Here is a 21,678-nt window from a genome sequence, read left to right on the forward strand (position 1 = left end):
TTCCCAGAATCTCACACTGCATATGCTTAATTTGGTAGCTGGCCAACAACCCAAAGGGTGAATTTAAACATACATTTTTAGCACTCATTTCCTAAAGTTATTTATTATCTAGTTCTCTATCCACCATGTCCCAACTGCCTTTACAGCCACAAATATTTCTTTGTCTCTTCTACTCAGTAAGTCCATGACTTTTTCTGGATTCTATGAATCTTTGTTATGACTTAGAAAATATCTTCAGATGCATGACTAACAAACCACCTCCCTTCTAATTTATATATTGTCTAACTTGTATTTTGCTACCATTATGTCCCAAGACATTTTCCATTGGTTAAAGAGGCAAGCTCTGCCTAACTGTATCATTAATTCTAGACCCATTTGCTATGAGATTTCCTGTCAATGAGACTATCCCTACATTTCAGGATCATATAGTATCTACCTTATCCATCTCAGGACCTTAGAACTTTCCTGGCTTCAGAACTCAATATTGCTACAGATAAATACCTTATTCCTAAGTCCATTGTTTAGTATAATACCCTTACCAAAGAGGTGGTATTCATTCATCAGGACTCTTATTTAGGATGGACCTATGCTGTATATTATCTTAGCTTCTGAAATATCAACATTACTCATTTGGACTTAAGCCGGTTGAACTAAGACAAAACCAAACTTCCTTTACCTAGAATGGTATCAACATGTTTTCAAACTCAGAGTTTCTCAGCAGGCAGATTATTTTTTTCTATTGAGCATCAATTAACTTGAACATTACCTCTGAAACTAGGGCAAGATTTTAAGGGATTTTAGAGCTCTTCACTGAAGACAGTTGAGTAATATAAGCCTTTTATCTCCATTTATCCCATTTCTAAAATGGTCAGTTTTATAAATGGTTGTCTTCAACCCTGAATTTGTCCAATATACTGTAAAAAATGGAACGAAAGAGAGAAGAATTGACACACAATAAAATTTGAAGATTCTCAGCAACTTTGTCATCTAAAATAAGTGAGAAATTGTTTTATTCAATGTCTGAAATATTTCCCTTTATAGATTGGCTGAGTTGTATTTTGTCAGTTCCTGTTAAATTGTGTTGTCATAGATACCTATGAATCTTACAGAGTATAGGAAAGACTTTATTTCAGTTTTTATAAGCCTCTGAAAATGGAGGGTTTGAAGTCTCTGATTTTAGTAAAATTATTCAATTTCTTTTTTATTTCTTTCATTAAATGTTTTGTACTATGAAGTCACACTCAATATTTAGGCATGTAAAAAGTCTCAAGATATTTTGAGTATATAGAAATAATCTTTTATTTTTTCTAACATATATGAAATAAATTCTAATTTTTCATGAATATTTGATATGGTTTCAATGGCTCCACAATGCAGTGTCCATTCACTCAAAAGTATAATCTAGTATACATGTTTATGCATGTGTATGTGTATTTTGATTTTTTCCACTCTGTTGAAATATATACAAATGTTATTTTAAACTATGTGGCTATACCTATTGTGAATGATGGTATTTCACTGGTGAATTGTAAACAAAGAAAAATAAATTGAGTCTGGGAGTAGGTAAGTTATTTCAGTGTACTTTTGAAGGGAAACAACAGTTTGACATTTCTCAAGGGGTGATATTAAAATGTAAGTCTTAAGTGAGACCAGTCTTGTGAAGAGCCTGTTTTCAGAAGTGTATAAACAGTGTTTACAATCAAGTGGATAGCAATGTTTGAAGAAGTTTCATCCATCTTGGAGTTAAATCTGACTAAGTTTGGGGGATATAGGAAGAGAAGGTTGGAGAGACTAGACCTGTTATGAAGGTTCATATTAAGAAAGGTTGTTTAGGGCATATAAGTGGAGTCATAGGAAAAACATATGTTTTTCAGAAAATAGAAGTCCAGATCTACTAAATGTTTAGCCTAGATAGGCGAGAGAGAAAGGAGAGAAAATTGTGAGGTATGAATACCTAGTGCTGATATATCATGTCAGATGGCAAGGCTATTTTCAGCAATCATCTGATGATAAACGTGATTTCTGATATACTGACATGTTTGGTCAGGATTTGTGCACAGATAATTTTTTCCTAGTATACTCATCTGTAGAGGGTGTGGAAAATAAACTATATCTAGAGCTTGTAACTTACGACAGATGAAACTAAAGTATATTATATTTTATTTATTTATTTTTTATTGTAAACAAATGGGATACATGTTGTTTCTCTGTTTGTACATGGAGTCAAGGCGTACCATTTGTGTAATCATAAATTTACATAGGGCAAAGTTTAATACATTCTATTATTTTTTCCCTTCCCCCCACCCCTCCCACCCCTCTTTTCCCTCTATACAGTCCTTCCTTCCTCCATTCTTACCACCCTCCTTAACTCTAACACTAAACCTAACCCTAACCCCAACGCTAACACCTCCCACTCCCCATCATATGTCCTCATCCGCTTATCAGCGAGATCTTTCGTCCTTTAGTTTTTTTGAGATTGGCTTATCTCACTTAGCATGATATTCTCCAATTTCATCCATCTGCCTGCAAATGCCATAATTTTATCATTCTTCATGGTGGAGTAATATTCCATTGTATATATTTGCCACAGTTTCTTTATCCATTCATCAACTGAAGGGCATCTAGGTTGGTTCCACAATCTGGCTATGGTGAATTGAGCAGCAATGAACATTGATGTGGCTGTATCTCTGTAGTATGCTGATTTTAAGTCCTTTGAGTATAGGCCAAGGAGTGGGATAGCTGGGTCAAATGGTGGTTCCATTCCAAGATTTCTAAGGAATCTCCATACTACTTTCCAGAGTGGCTGGACTAATTTGCAACCCCACCAGCAATGGATGAGTGTACCTTTTTCCCCACATCCTCGCCAACACCTATTATTGCTTGTGTTCTTGATAATCGCCATTCTAATTGGGGTGAGATGAAATCTTAGGGTAGTTTTGATTTGCATTTCTCTTATTACTAGAGATGTTGAACATTTTTTCATATATCTGTTGATTGCTTGTACATCTTCTTCTGTGAAGTGTCTGTTCATTTCCTTAGCCCATTTGTTGATTGGATTATTTGTATTCTTGGTGTAGTTTTTTGAGTTCTTTATAGATTCTGGAAATTAGTGCTCTATCTGAAGTATGATTGGCAAAGATATTCTCCCACTCTGTAGGCTATCTCTTCACATTACTGATAGTTTCCTTTGCTGAGAGAAAGCTTTTTAGTTTGAATCTATCCCAGTTATTGATTCTTGTTTTATTTCTTGTGCTATTGGAGTCCTGTTAAGGAAGTCTGATCCTAAGCCAACAAGTTGAAGACTTGGACATACTTTTTCTTCTATAAGATGCAGGGTCTCTGGTCTGATTCCGAGGTCCTTGATCCATTTTGAGTTGATTTTTGTGCAGGGTGAGAGATAGGGGTTTAATTTCATTCTGTTGCATATGGTTTTCCAGTTTTCCCAGCACCATTTGTTGAAGAGGCTATCTTTTCTCCATTACATATTTTTGGCCCCTTTGTCTAGTATGAGAAAATTGTATTTATTTGGATTTGGTTCCATGTCCTCTATTCTGTACCATTGATCAACCTTTCTATTTTGGTACCAATACCATGCCATTTTTGTTACTATTCTTTGTGATAGAGTTGAAGATCTGGTATTGTGATACCCCCTGCTTCTCTCTTTCTACTGAGGATTGCTTTAGCTATTCTGGGTTTCTTATTCTTCCAGATGAATTTCATAATTCCTTGCTCTATTTCTGTGAGGTACATCATTGGGATTTTAATTGGAATTGCATTGAATCTGTATAGCACTTTAGGTAGTATGGCCATTTTGACAATATTAATTCTGCCTATCCAAGAACATGGGAGATCTTTCCATCTTCTAAGATTTTCTTTAATTTCTTTCTTTAGTGTTCTGTAGTTCTCATTGTAGAGGTCTTTCACCTCTTTTGTGAGATTGATTCCCAAGTATTTTATTTTTTTCGATGCTATTGTGAATGGGGTAGATTTCCTAATTTCTCTTTCTGAAGATTCATCACTTATTTATAAAAATTTATTGGATTTAAGCATTAATCTTGTAACCTGCTACTTTACTGAATTCACTTATGAGTTCTAAAGTTTTCTGGTGGAATTTCCTGCTTCCTCCAAATATATAATCATGTCATCAGCGAAGAGGGATAGTTTGAGTTCTTCTTTTCCAATTCGTATCCCTTTAATTTCTTTGGTTTGTCTAATTGCTCTGGCTAGAGTTTCAAGGACGATGATGAATAGAAGTGGTGAAAGAGGTCATCCCTGCCTTGTTCCAGTTTTTAGGGGGAATGCTTTCAGTTTTTCACCATTTAGAATGATATTGGCCATGGGCTTAGCATAGATGGCCTTTACGATGTTAAGGAATGTTACCAATATCCCTATTTTTTCCAGTGTTTTGAGCATGAAGGGATGCTGTATTTTATCGAATGCTTTTTTTGGGGAAGTACCTGGCTGCCCTGTCCTGGTCCCTGAAGCTGCCTGTGGCCGGAGCTCGCCACTGGCTCCGGGACTTAGAGCTGGTTTTGTTCAGAAAGGTTCTCACTGGGGGGCCTGCTCCGAGAAGCTGGCCGTGTCGGAGGCGCCCACTGCTGGAGGGAGCAGGGCTACCTGGGGAAGACTCTAGCTGCCCTGCCCTGCTCTGATAAGCTGCCCCTATCCGGGCCTGCCACCCAGGACGAGCTTCACTCGGTGGGGGAGACTCACCCTGTTCCTCTCTTTTAGTCCGAGTCTCTCAATGCCTCCCCTTCTTGAATCCTGGGTTCTGGAGTGACAGGAGATGCAGTCACCCTCTAGTCCACCATCTTGGATCGCCCCATGGAAAGAGCCTGCGGCCAGAGGGAGCAGGGCCACCTGGAGAAGTCTCTGGATGCCCTGCCCTGGTCCCAGAGGCTTCCTGCGGGTTGGAGCTCTCCGCTGGCCCCAGGACTTGTGGTTGGCTGTGTGTAGAGAGGCTCTCACTGGGCGGTCTGCTCTGAGAAGCTAGCCTAGAAAGGCGCCTCCCGTTGGAGGGAGCAGGGCTGCTTGGGGAAGTCCCTGGCTGCCCTGTCCTGGTCCCTGAAGCTGCTTGCAGGCTCAGTATATTTTAAATAGTAAGGAAGAACTTTAATTTTCTGCAGGATTGATTGAGGAAAGCACTGCAACAACTTTTTGCAACAACTCAGTGTCATTTAAATATTCCCACATGTAGAAAGAGATCCAAGAAATAAAAGGAGAAAAATATAGGCGTCTTTGGTTTTGTGATGAGTATTTAGATATAGCACCAAAGACACAATACATAAAATTTTTAAAAATTAACTTGAACTTTATTAAAATAAAAACGCTTGCTCTGTGAAAAACAATGTGAAGATAAGAAAGAAAGCAAAGCTTTGAGCTGGGAGAAAATATCAAAACATATATCTGATAAAGGATTTGTATCCCAAATATACAAAGCACTCTTAAAATTATTTCTTGGGGCTTGGGTTGTGGATCAGTGATAGAGCGCTTACCTGGCATGTGTGAGGCACTGGGTTCAGTTCTCAGCACCACATAAGTTAATAAAATAAAGGTCCATTGAGAACTAAAAAAAAATTTTTTTAATTATTTCTTAAAAATATAAGAAAACACATAACCTCATTAAAAACAAGTAAATCTAAATAGACACCCTACCAAAGGAAAAATATTTATCTATATAGTCAACATAAGAAATTACAAATTGAAATAACATAACCATGAGACACCTATTTTTATAAGCTTATATTAAAGAAGAAAATACTAATTGTTTGCAGTGATATAAAGTAATAGGAATGCTCATTAATTGCTGGTAGAAATGCAAATTAACATAATCATTTTGAAAAACAATTTGTAAGTTTCTAACAAAGCTATGGTCTTGCTATACAATCACAGTTCAGCAACTCATTCCTAGGTATTACTCAACTGAGTTGAAAACATAGCACACAAAAACTGCATGAGAATGTTTATAGCAGGGCTGGGGATATAGTTCAGTTGGTAGAGTGCTTGCCTTGCAAGCATATAAGGCCCTGGGTTCAATCCCCAGCACTGCCAAAGAAAAAATGTTTATAGCAGCTTTATTCATAAAAACCCCAAACGTGAAGCAACCCTTATGTCCTTCAATAGGTAAATAGATTAACAAACTAGGGTACATCTGTAAAATAAGGTATTATTCAACAGGGATCCATGGGATGGGAGGAAGGTGTGGGGAAGTTCTGGGGAGTGATACTGGCCAAATTATATTGTTATATTGTGTGCATGTAAGAATACGTAACAGTAAATCCCATCATTATGTATAACTATAATTCATGAATAAAATGTGGAAAATTTAAAAAATTAAATTAAAAATATTTAAAAAGATGGTATACAGCAATACATAGAAATGAGCTCTCAAACTCTGAAATACATAGATGAAGTCAAAATATATATTGATGACTGAAATATGTCTGGAAAATTTACATTTTTGTGATTCCAGATATATGACATTCTGGAAAAGGAAAAACTATAGAAACACTAAAGATCAGCGTTTGTTAGGTGCTGCCAGATGTTAAAGGTCTACTGGGAGAAGGGGAGGATTGAATACGTCATACACAAGGGATTTATTTTTTAGGAGAGTGAATCTATTCTCTATGATGCTGCAATTTTGCGTTTATGATACTACACATTTGTCACAGAATCCAGAGAACTTAACATCACAAAGAATGAACACTTATGTATGCAAATTCAATGAATAATTTAGGAAATCATGGGATACTAGATGAATTAACGATTGTAACAAAATAATTGTTCATGCATAAAAGAAGCAACCTCATTGATGGTAAAGGATAAAGAGAGAGAGTTGATAACATAAGTAACTTTGGAAATTAATAGGGTCTATAAAACAAAGATGAAAGAAAACATGAATAAGCATTGTACTCTAGTTGATACATAGGGTTATGTGTTAGCAACTATGGTAGTGTCATACATGTGCACTGGAATTGAGTAATTAGCTAAATAAATGGCTAATGTTGAGAGCCAGGTTTGTCACTGTTGTAGAATCAGAATGTGGTGATGTAGTGGAACTGGAGGCATCAGTGCAAATTCATGTTTAGCTTAATATAGAGATGATTATGTATAGAAAAATTGATAAATATATACATATATTTATGCACACAAATATTTTCTTGTCCTGTCAGTTCAGAGGGCTTAGAAGCAATTAGCACACCTAATGTCCAGATCTTAGTTTCTAATATCATTCTCCCATGAAGGTACAAAAACTTCTTGTAGAAATAGTTGATTCTAGGACTCTGGAAAGCAGTATGGAGATTCCTCAGAAAACTTGGGACAGAACCACCATTTGACCTAGCTATCCCACTCCTGAGTTTATACCCAAAGGATGTAAAATCAGCATACTACAGTGATGCAACCACATCAATATTTATAGCAGCTCAAATCACAATAGCTAAACTATGGAACCAACCTCGATGCCCTTCAATTGATGAATGGATAAAGAAACTGTGGTATATATACACAATGAAATATTACTTGACCATAAAGAAGAATAAAATCATGGCATTTGCTTGTAAATGGATGGAGCTGGAGAATATCATGCCAAGTGAAACCAGCCAAACCCAAAGAACCAAAGGTCAAATGTTTTCTCTGATAAGCGGATGCTGATTCATAATTGGGGTCTAGGAAGAATGGAGGTACTTTGGATTGGGCAGAGGGGAGTGAGGGTAGGGTAGGGGGTATGGGGGTGGGAAGGATGGTGGGATGAGATGGATATTACTTTATGTACATGTATGATTGCACAAACAGTGTGACTCTGCATCTTGTACAGCCAGAGAAATGAGAAGTCATGCTCCATTTGTGTACGACGAATTGAAATGCATTCTGCTATCACATGTAACTAATTACAACAAAAAAAAAAGAAAGAAAAAAAATAAGCAAATGAGGTGGGGAGCACACTCCTGTCCAAAATAATTGTAAGTAATTTATGTGAATACTACACCCTTAACAACATGGACTATAACTCCCCATTCTATAAGGTTTCATTGCCCATAGTTACTTCTTTATGGAATAGAGCCAAAAAAAGACTAACTTTACGTTGAAGAAACCTGATAAACACCATCTCAGCAAGGTTATCAAGGTCAATATCAACAGTGAAAAGTGATGTTGATATTATATTTCCTTGATGTGATGTGAGCATATCTCTGTGATATTTTCTCCCAAAATGCATAACTTCAGTATAATTGTGTGAAAAGCATCAGGCAAATCCCAACTGAGGAGTATCCTAAAAACTACCTCAATAGTCCTCCTTCAAACTGTAAAGGTCAACAAAAACATAGCCTGAGAAAGTATCAAACCAGAAGATCTTATGGTGAATGACTAATTTTAATTCAGTATCCTTAGTGGAATCTTCAAATAGAAAGGGAACCTTAAGTAAAAATTAAGAACATCTAATCAAACTATGGACATTACTTTAAAATAACATCAATGTTGCTACTTATTTATTACAAATATACCATAATAGTACAAGATGTTCATAGTAGAGGAAAGTGGGTGTGGGGTATATGAAAACACTCTGGACTATCATCACAATTTTTGTACATTTTACATTGTTCTAAAATTTTTGTTTGAAAAGGCATTCAAAATTATGTAGACATGCAATGAAAAAAATCTATTAATTCATGTGGTGAAAATGTAAGTCATCCAAGTAAATACAGATTTATATCTATTGTTTATTTACTTGACTTCATAATTATTTATCCTTTAAATGTATTCTTAAGCACATGTGAAGTGTTACTTATTCTGTATTGAGTGTTATATATAAAATATTAAAGTGAATATTATCTTGATTGGCTTTTTCAGATTGAGAGTTCAATAGCATTAATTTTTTAATGTTATATGAATGTAGTGTTTGTTAACATAAAACCTTTTTCTAAGCATGTTTAATACATAGATCTCTTTAGGGATAATACAACTAATAAGAGTCCCAAGAGTGATCTTTTACCTTTTATGATTCTACTTTTGTTGATAATTCTGTTCTGTGTGTGTGTATGTGTGTTTGTGAATGGTATGGAACAACTGTTTATAAATGACTAAAAATTATGGTATCGTTAATTAAGGATATAAAATCTCTTGATGGTTTATAGTCATGTTTTCAAAAACTTTTTACAAAAACATGCCTAGTGACTAATATTTCTTATGTCATTCCTCTTCCTCCTAGGTACAAAATTAACAAGATAATAGAATACTATTTTTATCTTGATATTATCAACAGGACAATTTAGCAAATGAAAGGCAAAAAAGGAACATTTTGTTAGTAATACATTATTAGAGTTGTGTAATACTTGTTTAAAATTGCTCAAAACCAATTACTTGTTTTTACTTCATTGTTAAAAGCATGGCAAACAGGAATCTAATTTTGTTTTCAGACAATGAAATCTTTTTGCCTTGTAAAGAATTGCTGTTATTTGGCTAAAGAGAAAGGACTTCAAGATCACCTTTTATTTAATGAAAATCACCTTTCAAGGTAAATGTCTCCTAGGCTGATAACTCTTAAATCACCATTATTAATTGATCAGGGTAAGGGACATTTTACATGGCAAAAGACAATGGAAATTATACTTCTCTAAGGCCAACTTGAGAATGGTTTCCTTAAGAAAACATCTGACTTATGCCTACTGATTATCTTGCAGAATATATTATTGGAACCTGAAAACATTTAAAGAGTAGGAAGATTTCTATATCATCAAGTCTTTCTTCTTTTCTAGAAGAAATAAACATTTCTATGTATTGACAGGACTGTAGTAACTGATCATGATATAAATTTGTTCTAGACTTAGAACTGACAGTTAATAGATATTTTTGAAAAAACATGGGCTACTTTAACAATACAATGAAACATGGTATTTCAATTGGGGAAAGGTGAATCTTAAAATATTTGTGTGTGCATGTGTGTGTCGTTTTTCTAAATCAAATATTGTCTAACCAAATAGTATAGTAAGAATATATCTTTCATAGGCAGTGCTATTCTTCTCTAAGACTGAATCATTCTAATATGTGGAAGATAGCAGAGCAGAGGAGACTGCTTTCCAGGCTGCTCCATGGCATGTGACCAAGATAGCAGATACACAGTTTCTCAGTGAGGTGGGTGAAAGAGGGATTTTACTAGGACTTAATATTGGACACTCAGAGCAGCTCAGGGACTCAGAAATTTGGATACATTACTATGAAGAAGAAAGCCCATTGCTAGCAATGGCAGTTGGAGTGAACCCACCAAAGACAATGGGAGGGGGAGTAGAGGGAATTGCAGGCACCTATTGAGAGAGCTAGGTGGTATCTGGCCTAACATGAGAGAAATGGGCATGTAGTGGCCTATATCTAAGGGAACTACCAACTGAAGTGTGACCTCCCTTTATATAAATATTGCCTGATACAGCTCTTCTGTGTCCTCTGTTTTCACTTTTTTAAATTGTAAAGACTTTTCTAACTTCATGACACATTTTATTTTAACCACTGTTTAGAACTAAATGGTTTATGTAACCCCTGCCCCCAACATTAATGCTAATACAATTGTTACTGCTGTGAATGAGAAAGTTGACACCTGCTATTTGATTTAAAGCCAGAGATAGTTCATGGTTATTTTTTTTCACCTCTGCCAATTGCTAAACCCACCATTTCTGTTTATTAGTGGCAATTAATGTTGAAGACATCCTAGTAGGATCTGGATATTTACTTTAACACTGTTTACTGTTTATTGTTTGCAACTGTTGTTACTATTATTTATTCCCCCCCCCCATTCTGTGAAGCATTGGGAACCTACAGGGACATTAAAAGTTCACAGGTTAAGAGATTCTGCTGCAGAACTAAACATTCCATCACATTACTCCAACTCGAAGAAGTGAGGAGACAAAAGCCCAAAACCATCAACAAGAATCCAAAGAGAAAGAAACAAAGAGGGAACTCGGGTCTCACTACATGTCATCTACTCATAAATCAAAAACATAAGTTCTAGAAAAAATAAGATAGCTACACACAAAAGAATACACACAAAGAACATTTTCAATGAGACTTACAGAACCCCAAATGGACCCAGCCAATGAGAAGCTTCCTGAGACATATCATAATGAAAATGCCTAATATAGATAAGGAAAGAATATTAAAAGCTGCAAGAGAGAAACATCAGGTCACATTTAGAGGCAAATCAACAAGGCTTACTTCTGATTCCTCTGTTCAGACCCTACAATCAAGGAGAGCCTGAAGGAGATATTCCAAAGTCTGAAAGAAAACAACTGTTAACTAAGGTTACTATATCCAGCAAAACTCATTTTAAAATTCAAGGGGGAAATAAAAACATTTCATGACAGGAATAAACTTAAAGAATTCATGAGCACCAAATCAGCACTACAAAGAATATTCAAACTTCACACAGAGGAACTAAAAAATAATTCCCAAAACCCAGAAACAGAGGAAGTTCAATAGAAGAATAATCCACTAAAAGAGAATCAAGACAGAATATAATGTAGCAAAAAGCCTAAATGGCAGGAAACAAAAAACACATATCCATATTAATGCTGAATGTTAATGGTTTCAGCTCCCCTGATGAAAAGACACAGGTTAGCAGAATGAATCAAAAAAAAAAAAAAAAAATCCAACTATATGCTTTTACTAGAGAGCTATTTTATAGGCAAAGACATCCACAGGCTTAAGGGAAAAGGATGGCAAAAAATATTCCAGGCACATGGTCCAAAAAAACAAGCAGGAGTAGTTATTCTCATATATGACAAAGTAGATTTCAAGCAAAAATCAGAAGAGACAAAGGTCATTATATCCTAGTAAAGAGAACAATACAACAAGAAGATCTAACCATAGTAAACATATATACTCCAAATGTCAATGCACCCAAATACATGGAGAAATACTCCATGACATTAGATCCCACATATACTCCAACACAATGATACTGGGCAATTTCAATACACCCTTATCACCAATAGATAGGTCATCAAAACAAAAAATCATGAAGGGGTGCTGTATTTTATCAAATGCTTTTTCTGCATCTATTGAAATAATCATGTGATTCTTGACTTTAAGTCTATTAATATGGTGAATTACGTTTATTGATTTCCTGATGTTGAACCAACCTTGCATCCCTGGGATGAAACCCACTTGATCATGGTGCACTATCTTTTTAATATGTTTTTGTATGCGATTTGCTAAAATTTTGTTGAGAATTTTTGCGTCGATGTTCATTAAGGATATTGGTCTGAAATTTTCTTTCCTTGATGAGTCTCTGTCTGGTTTAGGTATCAGTGTGATATTGGCTTCATAGAATGAGTTTGGGAGGGTTCCCTCCTCTTCTATTTTATGGAATACTTTGAGAAGTATTGGAATGAGCTCTTCCTTAAAGGTTTTGTAGAACTCGGCTGAGAACCCATCTGGTCCCGGACTTTTCTTTGTTGGTAGGCTTTTGATGACTTCTTCTATTTCAGTACTTGAAATTGGTCTATTTAAATTGTTTATGTCCTCCTCATTCAGTTTAGGCAATTCATATGTCTCTAGAAACCTGTTGATGTCTTCGAAATTTTCTATTTTGTTGGAGTATAGATTTTCAAAATAGCTTCTAATTATGTTTTGTATTTCCATCCTGTCTGTAGTGATATTTCCTTGTTCATTCCGAATTTTAGTGATTTGGGTTTTCTCTCGTCTTCTCTTTGTTAGTGTGGCTAAAAGCATTTGATAAAATACAGCACCCCTTCATGCTCAAAACACTAGAAAAAATAGGGATAGTGGGAACATTCCTTAATATTGTAAAGGCCATTTATGCTAAGCCCATGGCTAATATCATTCTAAATGGTGAAAAACTGAAAGCATTCCCCCTAAAAACTGGAACAAGGCAGGGATGCCCTCTTTCACCACTTCTATTCAACATCGTTCTTGAGACTCTGGCCAGAGCAATTAGACAAACCAAAGAAATTAAAGGGATACGAATTGGAAAAGAAGAACTCAAACTATCCCTGTTCGCTGATGACATGATTATATATTTAGAGGAACCTGGAAATTCCACCAGAAAACTCTTAGAACTCATAAGTGATTTCAGTAAAGTAGCAGGTTACAAGATCAATGCCCATAAATCCAACGCATTTTTATACATAAGTGATGAATCTTCAGAAAGAGAAATTAGGAAAACTACCCCATTCACAATAGCCTCGAAAAAAATAAAATACTTGGGAATCAATCTCACAAAAGAGGTGAAAGACCTCTACAATGAGAACTATACAACACTAAAGAAAGAAATTAAAGAACACCTTAGAAGATGGAAAGATCTTCCATGTTCTTGGATAGGAAGAATTAATATTGTCAAAATGGCCATACTACCTAAAGTGCTATACAAATTCAATGCAATTCCAATTAAAATCCCAATGACGTACCTTACAGAAATAGAGCAGGCAATTATGAAATTCATCTGGAAGAATAAGAAACCCAGAATAGCTAAAGCAATCCTTAGCAGGAAGAGTGAAACAGGGGGTATTGCAATACCAGATCTTCAACTCTACTACAAAGCAATAGTAACAAAAATGGCATGGTATTGGTACCAAATAGAAAGGTAGATCAATGGTACAGAATAGAGGACACGGACACAAACCCAAATAAATACAATTTTCTCATACTAGACAAAGGGGCCAAAAATATGCAATGGAGAAAAGATAGCCTCTTCAACAAATGGTGCTGGGAGAATTGGAAATCCATATGCAACAGAATGAAACTAAACCCATATCTCTCACCATGCACGAAACTCAACTCAAAATGGATTAAGGACCTCGGAATCAGACCAGAGACCCTGCAGATTATAGAAGAAAAAGTAGGTCCAAATCTTCATCTTGTTGGTCTAGGACCAGACTTCCTTAACAGGACTCCCATAGCACAAGAAATAAAAGCTAGAATCAACCACTGGGATAGATTCAAACTAAAAAGCTTTCTCTCAGCAAAGGAAACTATCAGCAATGCGAAGAAAGAGCCTACAGAGTGGGAGAATATCTTTGCCAATCATACTTCAGATAGAGCACTAATCTCCAGAATCTATAAAGAACTCAAAAAACTCTACTCCAAGAATTCAAACAGTCCAGTCAACAAATGGGCTAAGGAAATGAATAGACACTTCACAGAAGAAGATCTACAAGCAATCAACAAACATATGGAAAAATGTTCAACATCTCTAGTAATAAGAGAAATGCAAATCAAAACCACCCTAAGGTTCCATCTCACCCCAATTAGAATGGCGATTATCAAGAATACGAGCAACAACAGGTGTTGGCGAGGATGTGGGGAGAAAGGTACACTCATACACTGCTGGTGGGGCTGCAAATTAGTGCAGCCGCTATGGAAAGCAGTGTGGAGATTCCTTAGAAAACTTGGAATGGAACCACCATTTGACCCAGCTATCCCACTCCTTGGCCTATACCCAAAGGACTTAAAATCTGCATACTACAGAAATACAGCCACATCAATGTTCATAGCTGCTCAATTCACAATAGACAGACTGTGGAACCAACCTAGATGCCCTTCAATTGATGAGTGGATAAAGAAACTGTGGTATATATATACTATGGAATATTACTCAGCCATAAAGAATGATAAAATTATAACATTTGCAGGCAAATGGATGAAATTGGAGAATATCATGCTAAGTGAGATAAGCCAATCTCAAAAAGCCAAAGGACGAATGATATCGCTAATAAGTGGAGGTTGACACATAATGGGGGGGAGGGAAGGGTTAGAGTTAGGGTTAGGGAGGGGGGCAAGTATGGAGGAAGGAACTACTGTATAGAGGGTAAAGAGGGGTGGGAGGGGTGGGGGGAAGGGAAAAAAATAACAGAATGAATCAAACAACATTGCTCTATGTAAATTTAGGATTACACAAATGGTATGCCTTTACGCCATGTACAAACAGAGAAACAACATGTATCCCATTTGTTTACAAAAAAAAAAAAAAAGAAAAACAAACAAACAAAAAAAAAAAAAAACAAAAAATCAACAAAGATATTGCCAACCTAAATAAAAATATAAATCAAGTGGACCTAATGGACATTAAAGAATAATCCACCCCCAAACAGCTGAATTTACATTTTTCTCAGCTGTGATGGAGATTTTGCCAAAAAAGGTCATATTCTAGGCCAAAAAACAAATCTTAGAAAATACAAAAAAAACGATATAATGATGGAATTTTTCTTGCTGTTGATTTCAGAAAAAAAACAATGGAAACCACGTAAACACATGAAGATTGAAAAATACTCTCTTAAATGAAGAATGGATCAGTGAAGAAATGAAAACAGAAATCAAATTCTTAGAAATGAATGAGAACAAACACACAATATGTCAAAATCTCTGGGACAGTGTGAAAGCAGTTCTAAGAGGTAAATTTATAGCATGGAGTGCCTACATAAATAAATTAGAGAGATGCCAAATAAATAAGCTTATGGTCCATCTCAAGTCCTTAGAAAAAGAATAACAAACTAACCCCCAAACAAGTAGAAGATAGGAAATAATTAAGATTAGTAATTAAGAAATCAATAAAATTGAGAATAAGAAAACAATACACAGAATTAATGTAATGAAGATTTGGTTCTTTAAAAAGATAAAAAAAAAAAAAATTGACAGCCAAAGTAACCAAAAGAAAGAGGGAGAAGAAAATCAACATGATCATAGATGAAAAGGAGATATTACCACAGACCCCTCCAAAATTCAGAAGATTATCAGATTCTAATTTGAAAATGCATACTCCAATAAACTGGAAAATCTGGAATATATCAACAAATTTCTAGACACATAAGACCTGCCCAAATTGAACCAGGAAGATATAGAACTCCTGACATTGAAACAGCAAAATAGCATTTTCATAAAAGGAAAGCACTGTACCTGATGGATTATCAGTTGAGTTGTGTCTAACCTTTACAGAAGAACTAACACCAGGCTTTCTCAAATTATTCCGTGCAACTGAAAGAGAGGGAACATTCCCAAACACTTGTTAATGAAGCCAGTATAACCCGATACCAAAATCATACAAAGACACATCAAGAAAAAAATCTACAGACCAATATCCTTGATGAACATAGATGTAAAACTCCTAAATACTAGCAAATTGCATTCATAAATATATCAAGAAGATAATACACCATGATCAAGTGGGTTTAATTCCAGGGATGCAAAGTTTGTTCAACATGCAGAAATCAATAAATGTGATCCATTACTTAAACAGAATGAAGTATAAAAATTACATGATGATCTCAATAGATGCAGATAAAATAGATGTTGATAAAATCCAACAACCATTCATGTTAAAAATGCTGGAGAAGATAGGAATCAAAGGAACTTACATTAATTTCATAAAGGCTATTTATGAAAAATCCAAAGCTGACATCATACTAAATGGAAAAAAATTAAAAGCACTTCTACTAAATTCAGGAACAAGACAAGGCTGTCTACTCTTACCACTCCTCAAAATATTTGTGAGAGCAATCAGGCAAGAAAAGAAAATCAAAGAAATACAAATAGGGAAAGAAGAAGTCAAATAATCTCTGTTGATGATATGATCCTATATCTAGATGATCCAAAAAAAAAAAAAAATTCTACCCAAAGACTGCTAGAGTTTATAAATTAATTTAGCAAAGTAGCAGAATAAAAGATCAACTCCCATTAATGAATAGCTATCCTATACTCCAACAGTGATTCAGTCAAGGAAGAAATCAGGCAGTCCATTTCATTTGCAACAACCTTAAAAAAAAAAAAAACTTGAGAATTTATCTAACCCAGGAGGTAAAAGAGCTCTACAATGAAAATTATAGAGCACTGGAGAAAGAAATCAAAGATGACTTTGGAAGATGAAAAGACATTCCATGTTTTTAGATAGGCAGAATTAATATTGTCAGAATAGATATATTACAAAAGCAATATACAAATTCAATGCAATTCCCATCAAAATACCAATGACATTCTTCACAGAATTAAAAGAAAGAAATAGTTCTTAAATTCATTTGGAAGCATAAAAGACCCTATATAGCCAGAGTAATATTAAGCAAGAAAATGGAAGCAAGAGGCATCACAATACTTGATCTGAAATTGTACTACAGAGCTGTGGTACAAAACCAGCACAGCATAGGCATCAAAGTAAACATGAAGACCAGTGGAATAGAATAGAAGACCAAGAGACAAATCCACACACCTATAGCCATCTGATATTTGACAAAAATATGTCTTGGAGAAAAGACAGACTTTTTAACAAATGGTGCTGGGAAAACTGGATATTTATATGTAGAAAAATAAAATTAGACACCTATTTTTCATCCTGCACAAGAGGCATAGTTTCTACAGGAAAAAATAATGTAAAAGAAAGGGAGAAACTCTACCTGGCAATTAAGTGATAAATGGGAAATATGCAACATGGAAAGCAAGTGAAGCCCAAACTATCAGAAGATACAACCTCTGCCCACAGATCTCAATCAAGGAAAATGAAAAGCTAGTGAACATCTGAATGTAGCATGACAGTTAAGACACCTCAACCTGCCATCTTCAACCCCTTTCATGACACATGGCACTTTTCAGGTTTTCTCAAATAAAATGCATTGTTGGGATTGCCATATTCTAGGGGCTCATTCTTTTTTTAAGATAGTTTTTAATTATAGATAGACACACACCTTTATTTCTTTAGTTTTATGTGGTGCTGAGGATTGAACCCAGTGCCTCACACATGCTAGGCAAGTGCTCTACCAAAATCCCAGCCCTAGGGGCTTGTATATATATATAATTTTTTTTTTCTTCAGTGCTGGGGATTGAACCCAGGGCCTGTGCTTACAAGGCAAGCACTCTACCAAATGAGCTATATCCCTAGCCCTTTGCTCATTCTTATATACAAGGCTTACAGTTAGATTTTTTAAAACTCCATGATATGATTAGGCACCATTAGAATCATAGCTATGTTTCTTCATGCAAAATCATAAAATACTAATAGACAAAACAGGAAGAATGTACAACATAAAACCCCAGAATTCGAAGCAATTACATTAGATATATGAAAAAAATAGAACAAATTGAATTATTTCTTTATGGGTAAATCTATTTGAAAACCAAATTTTAAAATTGTGTATAAGAATGATGAGACCAGATTAAAAGTTTTGCTTGGATAATTTCAATGATTTATGATGTCAAATTATGGCCTGATCACCTCTAATACTACAAAATTTTCTGTATGGTTATATTGAGGGGCTGGTTATCTTCTTCAGATACAAATGAAGACCAGCTCTCATTATCTGTCTCACTCTGAAGATGGCATTCAGATCATTTTCCCATTATTGGCACATGCTCCCTTTATTGGAAATCCAATATGAGGATCATACAGTGATCATTTCACGTGGAGTTAGTTTTTAAAGTCAGGAAATATCTCAACTATTACCACCACAGCATAACATAACTATTTTTATCCCTGTCTCTCAGGAATTTGGTCAGGGGATTTATTCATAATTTGCCAAGTTATTTTATGGTACTACAAGGGAAATAATGAACTTTTTCATGAATAAGGTCAAAATATGAATTTATTTGGAAATTGAAATGGATTTGGCTTTTTGAGTGTTGAGAATGAGATAGCTGAATCCAAGGAAGGCTCTTTCAGTTCTAGTTTCATAAGATAAAGATAGTCACTGCATTCATTTGTAAATCATTTGTGAGGACTGAGGCATTCAGAGTTGTAAGTGATCTCCTGAAATAACAAATGATATCAGAATTAGAAGTGAAGGGGAAAACATGCATATGTTGAACCAAACTGCCAAATTGAGTTGTACAGAAACTGAATTTTGTTCATGCTTTCATGCATTTCATCAATGTGATCAAATTTGGTGAGACATTATGGCATATGTTAGAATTAACTGATAAAAATTTTCTGAATGTGCTCTAAGGAGTTAAATGATGTGTATGAGGAGTGTGATTCTTTGAAATTTGCAAGTAAATTTTTGTATGTAAAAAATTAGTGTATCATTGCCATATTTGTTTGTTTATACAAATTTATTTTTTCCTTAACCTATATCATCCACATAATGTTAACATCATCTTCCACATAATATTCCACCATCTTTTTTTTCAATAGGGCTTACTGAAGTGTTTCACCCATGGGTTGAATTTATTTTGCTCAGAGTCCTTGTTTGTAAGGCCTCTGTTCTCTTCTCTCAAGGTGATATATTATCTGGTGGCATAACCATTCATCCCAAAGATTCACTTTGCTGTCATCCTAGAATTTTAAACTGCATTTCCTCCATGTTGATTCTCCTATTTCCAGATTCTATATCTTCATCTTTATTGTTTTACTATACATTTTTATGGAGATATATTCCTTGAACTTCTTAATAAAAGGTCCATGGGAAGTTTAAAAAGAGGAGAGTTATTTTCCTCTGGTAATTTCTTTTCTATTAATCACACTGGGATAAAATCTAGAACAGTAACCTTTATCAATAATCTAAAGGTTTTTTTTTTCTTCCTTTGCTTTTCTCCTAGTTTTCTCAGTAATTTTTTTTTTTTTTTTTTGTAAGTCAGTGTTGTCTTTGCCCTCTTTTCTTAAAATTGTGTGTTAGGATTTTTTCTCTCTGAAAGTTTTAAGATCATCTGCTTGGCACTAATATTCTGAACTCTTACCATTTGTGACTTGTAGTTTATTATAGATTTCAAATATTTCAATCTGAATACTTATTTTCTTCATTTTCTTGCAGTATTTCTTTGGTAATTTTCTCTACGTTTAAGATTGTATTTATTGGAATGGGAATAGTTTACTTAGAGATTGGACTTCCCAAATTAATCCCCTTGCTTTCTTTTATTTTTTCTCTCATGTGTTCTAATTTTAAAATTTATTCTACTTTCCAGATATCTCTTAGTGTATGTTTCATCACTTCTACTTTATTATTTATTTTAACTACACAATTTTGATTTCCAAGAGCTCTTTCTTAGATAATTCTTTTTTGTAGCATTTCATTCTTATTTGATAAATGCAATAAATTTCTTTATCTTTCTGACTATATTAACTCGTTTTATGTTCTATTTTGTCAGTTCTTCAGAAAATGTGTTTCCTTGGGTTCCTTTTATTTTTGTATTTACTAAAATTAAATCAATATCCTTTGTTTTATTTTCTTTAATATTTTTTATTTCTTTAAGGGCATTCAGCACGTTTCCTGTGGCTTAGCTTTTTATTCATATTTATGTTTTTTATACTAAAAAATTGACAAAAATTCTTGTTTGTATAAAGATACTTTTTTCAGATATATTAGGCAGTGAGGGAAATTTTAGTGAGGATATCCCTCAATAGAGTATATAGCACTTTTAAAATTTTTTTATTGTCTCTTTTTCGTTATACATGACAGTACAATCCATTGTACTGTATTTTAATTATAAAAGTGTGGACTGTATCTTGTTCTAATTCATTCCCCAGTACCTCTTCTTCCCCTTCTATAGCACTTTTCGTAGAAGTCTCTGAGAATAACCAGAGGTTATAGCATGACAGAATGTGTTCCAGGGAGAAAAGGGAAAGATAAAACAGTGACTGTATTCCATCCCCTCATCTTACATTAGTATGACAAATTTTGCAAATAACAATTTCACATTTTGAAAAACTTTAAGGATTTGTGCAATCAAAGTATGTTTTCTTTTTTTTTTTTTTTCTTTTTTGGTACTAGGGATTGAAAACAGGGGTACTTTACCACTAAGCTGCCTACCCAGCCTTTTAAAATTTGTTTATTTATTTATATTTATTTTTGAGACAGGGACTTACTAAGTTACTTTATGTCCTCACTAAATTATTGAGGTTAGCCTCAAACTTGTGATTCTCCTTTGGGATTACAAGTATACACTACCACCTCCAGTGAAATGTTTTCAAATGAAGAAATTGAAGTTTAGAATAAATTGTATGCCTTTTCTTTATGCTTTATCTAGCACTATGTCTAAAATGTAGTAGTTTCCTATTAAGTATTTGTTTCTTTTGAATAGAACCAGGAGTTTAACTAGTCAGGCATTATAAGAATAATATGGCAACAAAGATCTTTATAAATTGTATCAGAAGGTGGACAAAGATGGCAGTTGAGTAAGATCCTCTGGTGATTCTCTCCTTACAGACACTCCAATTTGAACAGCTATTCAGGCACCAAACTGTCGCTACAAGACAAAAAGGAAATCAGGTGAGAGAGCATAGTGCCTGGCTTTTAGTATAATAAATTTAAATTTATTTAGTAAATAAATTTGAAGAAAGCAGGAATGAAAAAGTTGTCAGCATAATCCCCTCCCCCAATTCCAAGTTGGCCAGCCCAGAGAGAGATGCCTTTCACTTGGGGAAAGATAATTAAATCCAGGCTTTGGACTTGTAACCCAGTATCGGGACCACCACAGAGAAACCCAGGCAAAGTCTTGGAATGCTTACCTTCAGGCAAATGCCTGCAGAAAAAAAGGTGCTGAAAGTGCCTTAAGCCAGATAACTCACTGCCTCTATTAGCCCTCCTCAAACCTCAGGTAGCAGAACATGGAGGAGGATTTGACCCACTGGGGAGCAGGACATAAAATCTACAGCAGGATTTTATCTCAGAGCTCAGATCCAGGCCTGCCTTGCTGAGACCCAGGACGCAATAGAAACTGAAGGTCCTATATAAAGGCTAGAGATCATAGATGGACCCTTTA

The sequence above is a fragment of the Sciurus vulgaris genome, assembly GCF_902686455.1.
Source record: "Sciurus vulgaris genome assembly, chromosome: X".
Lineage (NCBI taxonomy): Eukaryota > Metazoa > Chordata > Mammalia > Rodentia > Sciuridae > Sciurus > Sciurus vulgaris.